Consider the following 12,411-nt stretch of genomic DNA (forward strand, 5'->3'; position numbering starts at 1 on the left):
ATTTTACATACTGAAGGTGGAACAGGTCTGTTAAGAGCAGGATTTTACCAACTGAAGGTAGAACAGGTCTGTTAGGTGCAGGATTTTACATACTAAAGGTGGAACAGGTCTGTTAGGATAAGGATTTTACCTACTGAAGGTGGAACATGTCTGTTAGGAGAATGATTTTACCTACTGGAGGTGGAACAGGTCCGTTAGGAGCAGGATTTTACCAACTGAAGGTAGACCAGGTCTGTTAGGAGCAGGATTTTACCAACTGAAGGTAGAAGGTGGAACAGGTCTGTTAGGAGCAGCATTTTACATACTGAAGGTAAAACAGGTCTGTTAGGAGCAGGATTTTACCTACTGAAGGAGGAACAGGTCTGTTAGGAGCAGGCTTTTACCTACTGAAGGTGGAACAGGTCTGTAAGGAGCAGGATTTTACCTACTGACGGAGGAACAGGTCTGTTAGGAGCAGGATTTTACCTACTGACGGAGGAACAGGTCTGTTAGGAGCAGGCTTTTACCTACTGAAGGTGGAACATGTCTGTTAGGAGAATGATTTTACCTACTGAAGGAGGAACAGGTCTGTTAGGAGTAGGATTTTACTAACTGAAGGTGGAACAGGTCTGTTAAGAGCAGGATTTTACCAACTGAAGGTGGAACAGTTCTGTTAGGAGCAGCATTTTACATACTCAAGGTAAAATAGGTCTGTTAGGAGCAGGCTTTTACCTACTGAAGGTGGAACATGTCTGTTAGGAGAATGATTTTACCTACTGAAGGTGGAACAGGTCTGTAGGAGCAGGATTTTACATACTGAAGGTAAAACAGGTCTGTTAGGAGCAGGATTTTACACCCTAAAGTTGGAACAGGTCTGTTAGGAGAAGGATTTTACCAACTGAAGGTGGAACAGTTCTGTTAGGAGCAGCATTTTACATACTCAAGGTAAAATAGGTCTGTTAGGAGCAGGCTTTTACCTACTGAAGGTGGAACAGGTCTGTTAGGAGAATGATTTTACCTACTGAAGGTGGAACAGGTCTGTTAGGAGTAGGATTTTACCAACTGAAGGTGGAACAGGTCTGTTAGGAGCAGCATTTTACATACTGAAGGTAAAACAGGTCTGTTAGGAGCAGGATTTTACCAACTGAAGGTAGAACAGGTCTGATAGGAGCAGGCTTTTACCTACTGTAGGTGGAACAGGTCTGTAAGGAGCGGGATTTTACCTACTGAAGGGGGAACAGGTCTGTTAGGAGTAGGATTTTACTAACTGAAGGTGGAACAGGGCTGTTAGGAGCAGGCTTTGACCTACTGAAGGGGGAACAGGTCTGTTAGGCGCAGCATTTTACATACTCAAGGTAAAATAGGTCTGTTAGGAGCAGAATATTACATACTGAAGGTAAAACAGGTCTGTTAGGAGCAGAATATTACATACTGAAGGTAAAACAGGTCTGTTAGGAGTAGGATTTTACTAACTGAAGGTGGAACAGGGCTGTTAGGAGCAGGCTTTGACCTACTGAAGGGGGAACAGGTCTGTTAGGATCAGGATTTTACATACTGAAGGTAAAACAGGTCTGTTAGGAGCAGAATATTACATACTGAAGGTAAAACAGGTCTGTTAGGAGAATGATTTAACCTACTGAAGGTGGAACAGGGCTGTTAGGAGCAGGCTTTTACCTACTGACGGTGGAACAGGTCTTTTAGGAGCAGGCTTTTACCTACTGAAGGTGGAACAGTTCTGTTAGGAGCAGCATTTTACATACTCAAGGTAAAATAGGTCTGTTAGGAGCAGCATTTTACATACTGAAGGTGGAACAGGTCTGTTAGGAGAATGATTTTACCTACCGAAGGTGGAACAGGTCTGTTAGGAGCAGGCTTTTACCTACTGAAGGTGGAACAGGTCTGTTAGGAGATGGATTTCAATACTGAAGGTGGAGTGGATGTGTCTTAAGTGATGTACATTTAAGTTGTTGAGTGAATGCTGCAAATTGCTTAGTGTTGGTGAGATTTTGCTTAGATCTAGACTAGATAGCTCAAATAACAAATGTGTAACTATTGCATTACCACTGTTTACATAACATTGTACGATTGGGGAATTTTATTGTATAAATTTATGATCATCTTCAACAGAATATTATATTTGTGATGCCTGCAATTACCATCACAGCCACCATTGGTTAGAACCTGAACATGGCTCCCCACTGGTCAGTGTTATCATCCATTGGCTGTGTGATCTAAAGTAAGCTTCAGAGCCGAATTGTAAGGTCAGAACCTGAACATGGCTCCCCACTGGTCAGTGTTATCATCCATAGTCTGTGATCTAGAGTAAGCTTCAGAGCCGAATTGTGAGGTTAGAACCTGAACATGACTCCCCACTGGTCAGTGTTATCATCCATAGGCTGCGTGATCTAAAGTAAGCTTCGGAGCCGAATTGTGAGGTTATAACCTGAACATGGCTCCCACTGGTCAGTGTTATCATCCATAGTCTGTGAAGTCAGTTTAAATCAGATGCAGTGTGACGTCGCTGCACATGAAATGTGTTGAGTAGCTTGAATAGAATTGTGTGACCGCTTTGCATGTTGTTTGTTTATTTAACTATCGGTATACAGATAAGAAATGGCTGATTATGGCAAAATAATTACCATTCAAATAAACCATATATATGTACAGTAAAATTAAAGGTGAAAAAATATCAACAATTCAATTGTAAATTAATATTATATATCCCCTTTTAATATATTGACTAAACCACTGATTACAGTTGATTAATAAACCTCTAGCATTTTGTAATATTTTGACTATGTTACAGCGATTTATACTGTAAGTATACTACAAACCAAACCATCTGAGATAATCACAGCTTGTTTGACTTATCCCCATCTCCTAGTAGATAGATGTATGTTTAGATATATAGTGTTATGTTATCACTTATAACATGTACCTGGTAATATGAAAGGTATAACCTCATTAAAATTTAATAAATAAAAACATTGTTAAATCCATTAACAGTTAAGCAGAGTTTTAATGAGATGAAGAAGAGATATTGTTTTCTTTTCTTTTCTAGGCATTGGGTGGAAAGCATTTTCATATCTAAATTAGTGCTAGGAAATATTTTAAAGACTGATGTGTTCATTTCTTATTACAAATTGCATTTAGATAGATATGCTAGCCTACCTTAGTCAGATTGTTACAAATTGCTTATTGGAAACTTTTTACGAGAGGTAACTTTTAACACAAACCACAGGTATAAGATGTAGCGTTAAGCTTATGTGCAGTAATTATGATAGATATATCTGTTTCTCACCTACTGTACAGGGATGTTGGCCTCAGTGGTGGTGATAGAAAGTTCTACTTTGGTACCGGACAGCTGGCATATGTATTACAACTAGGACCTGACATTATACTTGAATGATTAAAACCAGGTGTCAACATTTCAAAGCTAATTTGTCAAAAACGAGGATATGACTCCTTTGTGATGTAGACAAAGTTTATGCCCAGAATTGGACAAAAAGCCATGTTCTGAAATATCAAAAACCTACCGCTAGGTGTACCTTGGTTATTCCTGTGTTGTGCTTATATTTGTAGGAATATATAGTTCATGTTTTTATGTCTGTTTCGGTTTACTGTTTATGTTATTGCGATTTTATTTTATTTTGATTAATGAGATTTTGTTTTCGCTCTGGTTACATCTTGTTGCATAATGATTTGGTATTTTTAATGAGGATTAAATGATAAAGATGAATACAGTTTCGAAAATAGTCACTTGATGATTATGTTTCAAACATGTATTGGGTCCTCAAACTCTGAAAATGAACTAAAAACTGTCTCTCTTTATTGAAATATGGTGCTTGCTTTTAAAAGAGCACGATTAAATGATTCATCACAATATACATTTACCGTGGTCACCATCTTGTACATGTAAGCCATTTCTTCAATGGGAAGACAGTAATGTTCAAACTTGTACTGATCATCAAGGAGTTTAAACTGGATAAACTTACATACACATGCGCTCTTTGAAAGTTGCAGTTTAGCATTGTTTTTCTGATGGACTTAATTTTACCAAGACATGCTCCTTTTTTAAAAGTCTTGCCATACGTTCATTAAAGGGATTGGACATGGTGGCTAGACTATTACAGCCTCCACCCAGAGGTGTTAGATTGATTGATTCATTTAAAATCCGCCATTTACACTGGTTTTGATGTCATCATAAAGGTGGTTTTCCCATACATTGTTTACTGAATCTGCTGGGATATTTGTTCTAGTCATGTTTCACCGGACAGCTTTCACTGTGTACTTAACTCCACTATTCCAGGACAGCTAATGATGAGATATCTCACTACTCACTCATAAACTAAATATTTGGACTGGATTCTGATTGGCCTGTTAAAGAATACACGTAATGAAAGCCAAATTGCAGACTATTTAAGCATACATATACTTAATCTGTGAGTGTGAACTGTTGAAACATTGTGTATTCTATTTTAGATTTTTGAATTGATTGGCTGTCGTAGTTTGAACAACAAAAATAAGGTGATGGTTGCTACGGAATATTTCTTTACTTTCATGTTCAATAATGTTTCCAGTTTGTAGTTTTCCTTAAGTTGTTATGCAGGAAGCCATAACAAGGGTAATGGGACAATGAACCTGTGTAGGGGGTCTACTGATCTATTGTGTTTAGTAACAGTTAAATTCCTTTGCTCTTAACGAGCTCCTATATATATATATATATATATTGAGTAATAACCATTTCCTTAAGTTAACTTCCATTTTTGATTTGAGAATTTGATAAACCATCTCAATGCTCATACTTATTTATTGTAAATCACATCTTTTTTTCGTGCAATATGGAAAATCATTACCACATTAAGCAAACCAATATTTTATTTTTAGTTCAATGTATGTGTATCTTTAGTTTGATATGTAACCGTTTATGTTCCTGTCATCGTGGTTATTGTATTTCCTGACCTTGGTTGCTAAGCATGGTCATCACTGGTAACCAAGGTTACTATGTTGACTGTTCTATCAAATGTCAAACGTAATCAACACACACTGCTTACAGTCGTTTTTCAGCCATCTGATTAAACCTATTACAAAAAAAACAAATGTGTTGATTTTTGTTTTAAGATGATTTGTGTCACCAGAGGTTGGTTCATTTTGTTTGTGTTTGACGTCCTATCAACAGCTAGGGTCATTTAATTAAGGCCGTGCCAGATTTTGTTAGTGGAGGAATATCGGAGTGCACGGAGCAAGTCGACTGCACCACGTAGGGCTCGAATCTGTAGGGAAATTGATTGTAGACGGTCAGGTGTCTTAACTACTCGCCACTGCGCGCGCGGCCTCCTGTCACCAGAGAAACACCTATTTGAATGTTTCGAAAATTGTTTTAATTTTCAATATAACCTGTTCTATTTTTCCTGCGGTAATTACAAATACCTCCTTTTGCATCGTTCCCTTCGCTAGGAAACAGTATGCCAATGTGGTTTTGAAACCAGTTCTAGAAGTCTCCGAAAGAAGCTGACGATAGTCAGGGTTTTTGTATAAAGTTTAAACAGGTTTAACTGAATCTTATTTCAATAACATGTACAGGTCATGCCATATCAGTTATTTATACTTTTTGATGGTCATCTCGAATTGCTTCGTTGGCTAACCAACAATGATCGTTACCCAGGGTCATCAGTAAACCATATCACGAAGTTTGAACTAAATCGCCCTATATTATGTTAGTTTTAGTTTTAAATTCACATATGCTGCAGAGAATTTAATATAAGATAATGCTCAAAATCTGTCGGTCAGTCCGAATCCTTGACAGTAATCTCGGATTTTTGACCGGTTTCAAATGAAGTTTAGATCGGGTCACGTAAGAAACGTTTATTATTTTTTATCGAAAACTGCCCAACAATGTTAGCAAGTCAAAATCCTTCCGTCCAGCCCGAGTTGTGTCGTAATCAGAAGATAACGACATGGGTTGTACATCAATATACAAGAGTTTAAGCACGGACTTGGATAACATCTAATCTAATTCCGTGGTATAAGCGAGATCGGATAAAGATGCAACGTCTCGCACATATCTTCGGGAAGGAGTAATATTCAGCCACACAGCTGTGATTGGGTGTCCGTGATTTCAATAAGTAGTATACGTAAGTACACTTCGTACAAACATCTTGACTCCGGTTCGCAATCGTACAATTTTCAGAATTAGGACATTTTAATGAATTTGAAAAACCTTAAATCCTATATTCCTGGAATTTTGATTGTATTTCTAACGAAGAAGCACTAAGCTTAACCCTGTTACTGGCCACGACACTCACTAGTGGTGGTGTTGAGCTGACTAAGGACAGAGGTCCTGTGTCCCAGACGCTGTAGACATCATCATCTTGAGTAATAATGGTACATTGTAGCACCACTTATATCTCGGGTGTATACGACACTATGCTATACAGACTGAAGGTGACAAGTTTCCTTGTAAGACGTTATGACTCAACCTTAAACTTGCGGTCATTACACCAACTATATCATCACTAGTTTATATACAACATAAACGAGTGGTTTGAAGTGCAACTTAATTGATCGAAACATATATCAAACATTTTAAGATGAAATGCTTCATTCTCACCTACATTAAATTTTAGCTTTAATCTATACGACGTGTTCTGTGTATGAGATGACATATATTTAGTAGGTTTCATCACACCGAACTCATGGACTATTTTTAACAGATAGGGTACGGAATACACCATCTAATTCGTGAAAAGTGATATCAGAATACATACAAAGTCTACTTCCTGAAACTCGAAGACTGGAGATTGGTTTGTTTGTGTTTAACGTTTACGTCCTATTAACAGCTATGATCATTTAAGGACGTGCCAGGTTCGGTGGTGCAGGAAATTAAAGCCGGAGTTCCCGGAGAGAAACAAAAACCGACCTACCTGGCGACTGCCCCACGTAGGAATGTCAGACGCCTTAAAGGGGCATCACGATTTGTTTTGGTCTTTTTTTCAAATACTACATAAGCATATCAAGTGAGACTCCTTATGGAAAATAACGATCGGATTTGCCTGAAATAGATTCATAAAAATCATTAAATCTAAGATAATCATCGGTATTTCTACCTGTCTGACGTTTTGTTTAGGTATTTCCCTCTACTAGCGCATGCGCATAGCACACCATTTCTTTGTAAACAAAATGAAAAGTGTTGTACCGTGTCAGCTACGAAGCGAAAAGTTGCCAAATGGTCAAAAGATAGCGCAAGGAGTACGTTACGGAATCATTACCGCAGGTAGGAAGCATTCAAAGGGACAATATCTGCCCTAGCAGTTAGTACGGTGCATGTATTCTTCCGGATAGCCGGTTAAGCTGAAATGAAATCGACAGAAATGCTAGCGCTGTTTATGTTATGAATAAATATCTAAAACTATTAACATCGCTAGTATCTTTGTCTGAGTTTGAACACAGATGAACTTAGTTTCATATGTCAATGGGCATGTATCGGAGAGAGTTTACTTTGTGTTTCTATAATTATACAGTGGTTTATGCGAAAGGAGGGATAAGTGACTGGTTAGTTTGATTTTGCCATGAGGCCCTCCAAGGGATAACTGTTGTGATGGCCACGGCGTATTCTGTTCTGTCCTCTGTCGGTACTCGGGGTCAAATGAGATACGTGCGCTATTAGATTTACATAATTTATAATATTACCGGGATCAGTAAAACGGTATGATTTAATTATATTGCTAAATTGATATTTTTTTTATTTTTTTTGACATGCAAGATTTAAATTAGTACTAATATGAATACCCGGCCTCCTCTGGCGCGACGACGCAATATATAAAAAAAAAATCGCTCTTCGTCAGAAAGCTACGTTATCGCAACTAGATTAAAATGTCAAAATGACGGACCATGATGAATAACTGAGGAAGGAGAACCTACTTCTAGTAAATAGGATCGCATAATAAAAAAAAATTAAATCATAATTTTTCAACAGTTCATGTTTTCATATGATGTTGACTTAGAATGTATGATCATGTAACAACCTTTTCTCTATAAAGAATTAATTTTCGACTTCAGGAAGAATCGGAATACGTATTGAAGCCCTTCCCGTCTTTTTGCTGATGATACTTCCCTATCCGTCTCTTCTTCTTCCGCAATTGAACTTGAAACTACTACTAACCGAGATCTTGAAAAAAATCATAACTGGGCAGAAAATTGGCTTGTTAAATTTAATCCTAATAAAACTGAAGCACTACTAATTTCAAATACCAATGCTGAGCTTGATGTCAATCTCATTTTTAATAATGTTAATATTGATTTTATTGAACATCATAAACTTCTAGGCATTTTCCTGGATGCTAACTGTAAATGGACTCACCATATTGATAACATTTGTAAAACTGTAACGAAACAAATAGGAATTCTCCGCAAGTTAAAATATACTTTAAATCGCAAGACATTAAACAGAATTTATCCTACTTTTATACTCCCTCTGCTTGAATACTGTTGCGAAGTTTGGGACGGTTGTACAACTGCCGATGCAAATAAACTTGAAAAACTCCAGTTAGAAGCGGCGCGTATTGTCACCGGCCTGCCATCTTTTGCTAGTAGAGCGTCTCTTTACTTCGAAACTGGTTGGGAAGTCTTGTCTCAACGTCGCACCCGCCGCAAACTTCAACTTTTCTACAAAATTCACAACAATATGACTCCCTCTTACCTAACTGACCTTCTCCCGCCACTAGTAGCTACTTTAACTCCTTATAATTTGAGAAACTCTGAGAACTATTCCATTCCTAATTTCCGCTTACAATCTTCACTCAACTCGTTCATACCTTCTACTTTAAGACTATGGAATGAGCTTGACACTAATATTAAAACTGCACATTCTTTTAAGAGCTTCACAAACTGCCTCAAAAAACAAAATGAAACATTTAAAGTGCCTGTTTTTTATTTAGCCGGTGACCGTAAGTTAAATATTTTACTAACCAAACTCCGTCATAAATGCAGCCCTTTAAATGATGATCTCTTTAATGTTAACCTAATCAACTCTCCTATTTGTGCATGTGGATATCCTAATGAAAATGCTCATCATTTCTTTTTTACATGCAGTATATATACTGATCAAAGATTTGAAATGTTTAGAAATCTTCATGAATACTTACCTCTAAGCTTAGAGAAATTATTGTATGGCCATGAAGATTATTCGAGTGACGAAAATAAAAATGTATTTATATATGTCCAACAGTATGTATCGAGTACTCGCAGGTTTTAATATGGTCACGTTCTTCTGTCTCCCCTCCAACAGTCCTAATCTTTCATATTCATTTCTTAGCTTGTGTCCGTATTACATGGCATAACGTGCACTTGTGTGTTCCTTATTATTTTAGTAATCCTCTGTAATGTTTAACTTTCTTTTAAGTGCACGAGAGCGTGAATGCAAGAAGTGTGCGTGTGCTTGAATGTATGTAATATAGCCATGTGATGGGCCATTCAGTTACAGCCAGTGCGGTAGAAACGAATTTTCGAGAAAGGATGGAATGAAAAGGAGAAAGCCACAAAGCACGGGACGTGACGAACTGTTGAATAGTTGAAAGTATGGAATAGTGCCAGGATATCACTGCGCTGACTATGCTGGATGGTTCCATTTTCATGACCAAATTTCATACTACCATAATTTGTCAATAAAAGTAAGAATGAATGTGTGTATTATATGTTGAATATTGATATGTACATTATATAAACTGCAATGACTAAGTAATATTCTCTCTCTCTCTCTCTCTCTCTCTCTCTCTCTCCTCGCTCTCTCTCTCTCTCTCTCTCTCTCTCTCTCTCTCTCTCACTCTCTCTCTCTCTCAATAATAGATAATTGTAGTGATTTAAACTATGAAAGCCATCTTATGATGTGTATATACAATTATCTATCTTATAAGGAAAGGGCGTTTATAATGTTCATGTAACTTGTGCCCAATCCTCTTGCATTTTTTGGCAATAAAATATGTTTAAACTAAGGGGAAAAAATATTTTATTACGTTGTAAAAATGGCGCGTGCTGCCGATAGCTACGGATTCTGTTTCGGACAAAAGGAACTGATTAAAGAAAAGTTGTCTCAACATAAAAAGGTCCATTTACAAGTATGCTTTAATCTCTAAAGTATTGAAAAAATATAATTATCAAGTATATCAACACTTTCCATATCTGACACATATTCTACATGTACACGTAGTGGTTTTGCCATACAGTTTATTGTGTGTGATGGCTAATATGACTTACTAAGTGTTAGCGTATGGAGACAGTGAAAGTGGGAAAGAGAGTATACATACATTTATATGCATGGTCTAGAAAAAATAATTGGCCAAAGACATTTTAGTTGTTCATTGTAATAAATAAATTCACAAACGTTTCTCTTTTTTTATACGCGTGTAGTTTGTCATTGCATATATGCACTTTATGTAAACATTTGAAAAGGGATATTCGTCTCGTCAATATTCCTTTTTACAGAAAGGTTTGTCCCATGGTTGAGGGAAGGTGTTTAGCCCCGTACCATCTGTACCGGTCACATTCCGGTACTAAATTCAATATATATTTATATATATCTACTTTATGTTTATGCCTATTATCATTGTTGACATTTAATTGTAAATGTATGACGGGAGAAGGCTGTGATAAATTGTAAAAACTTGTGCCCATCCCTTGTTCAATTTTATTGGCAACAAATATATGTTTAAAGCTAAATAAATTTACATTCTGAATATTGGCAAGTGTGCAATTAACTTCTGATGATGAATAATTATTGTTCAATAAGTTTGAATACGGACTTAGAAATCATATTACTTGGTTTCATAGTGCGGTAAGAAGGTGCAGTTACCTAACGGCCCCTCTCTGGGGGCCCCTTTGGAAACCGTTTCATCTCCATCACACCACTTGTGTTTACTGCCTAGTCAGGTGACGTTATCGGCGCTATTTTTAGCAGGGCTTTCCCGAACAATTCAAGTCGCCAAACTGGACATTGAATATGGGGATAGCGTAACATAAGTGGATGTGCATACACTACATACATTCATTAAAAAAATATGGCTCTTCACGTGATGTCCCTTTAACCACTTGGTCACCGCGCGGCGCAGACTGGAGAAGAGGCTCGCTCTGTTTCAGTTACCAACCGTCACTCGTTGGGTATTCTGTTTATTAATCAGACCCTATATTGAATGTATTTGGTACTAAATATGACTGGTCATTCATCTTATAAAAACGAATGGATTGATTTTACAACGGCGATAATGCACAACGAATCAATTGAAACTCAACGTCGACAGAAAAGTGAAAGACGTCATGCTATGGCACTCTAAAACGTGGCTTTAATCATGACACACGCTGAAATCTTGTAGCTAGAAATTTAGTATTGACGACGGTCGATCAACTTCTGCAGCGTATGTTGAACGATCTCGGTAGAAAACCTAGTCACATATAATCCCTTATAGATTTGTTTCTTTGACACATAGAACTCTCTGCAACAGCGAATCAACTGTTAACTTCCAAATACGGAGGACTGTTCTTGCATGTCACTATGCTGGAGAAATGATTTTAAGCAGGCAGTAATCAAAATAAAGATGAGGGATCTGCGGTATTTCAACTTCTGTTAGATACTTAACAGATACAAATATTTGTCTAAAATCTTGTACAAGGACAGAACATGATTTATTCTTAATGTGAAGTTAAAACATCATTGTATTGAACATTTATTGATAATGTTTTCTGAAAATCAAACATAACAACTTACAAGACAAATACAGGCTTTTGAATTATAGTGAATTCTACAGAATTGCCTTGTGTATGTCTTTTTATTATCAAGGCTGAACCAATGAAACCGACAGACTTGACACATATCAAACTTCCCTCATTTCCAGAGATAGTTCACTACTGGTGTCTTAAAAGGGAATTATGTTCAACAATTGTTCGCCATTAGTTCGCAGCCATTTACAGAAATTGTAAGTGATGAGAAAGGATGATGACATTTCACCCATTAATTCTGGTCGTGTACTTAGGTAAGGAACAACAAGATTACATGAATGTTTTGTAGGTAACATTGCATATATAGATTACATTGTTCGATATAAAACGATATCTTGACATCCCTCTTTTTTGTATGTTTTGTAATTATTTTGTGGCCCGTTTTTTCATTTCATTCTTCAGAAAAACCGCAGCACTCATTAAACACAAAACCTCTGTGAATTTAGGATCTTTCCGAATACCCATTAATGTTTAGGAGATAGACCTGTGTCGTTTGTATGGATCTCGGAACTTCACAAGCATACTTCAAAACAGCTTAATGGTTGGTTTTACTACTGGCTCGACTAAGCCATTTCGTTCTACCATTCATAGTACATTGTAACAGTAGGTCAGGGTTACCAATCATAGTACATTGTATCAGTAAGTCAGGGCTACAGTCGTATTGTC

At 37.1% G+C, this 12,411-nt stretch overlaps 1 long non-coding RNA gene across 1 annotated transcript; it reads left to right on the forward strand.

Moving 5' to 3' along the window:
* The first annotated feature begins 391 nt into the window (after positions 1 to 391).
* Positions 392 to 3,836, forward strand: LOC110463160. The gene is made up of 3 exons (XR_002464353.1): positions 392 to 401; positions 689 to 801; positions 1,827 to 3,836. It is a non-coding gene; the product is annotated as an uncharacterized LOC110463160 (long non-coding RNA).
* The last annotated feature ends 8,575 nt before the right edge of the window (positions 3,837 to 12,411 follow it).

The sequence above is a fragment of the Mizuhopecten yessoensis genome, unplaced genomic scaffold (genome assembly GCF_002113885.1).
Source record: "Mizuhopecten yessoensis strain PY_sf001 unplaced genomic scaffold, ASM211388v2 scaffold1497, whole genome shotgun sequence".
NCBI classification, from domain to species: domain Eukaryota; kingdom Metazoa; phylum Mollusca; class Bivalvia; order Pectinida; family Pectinidae; genus Mizuhopecten; species Mizuhopecten yessoensis.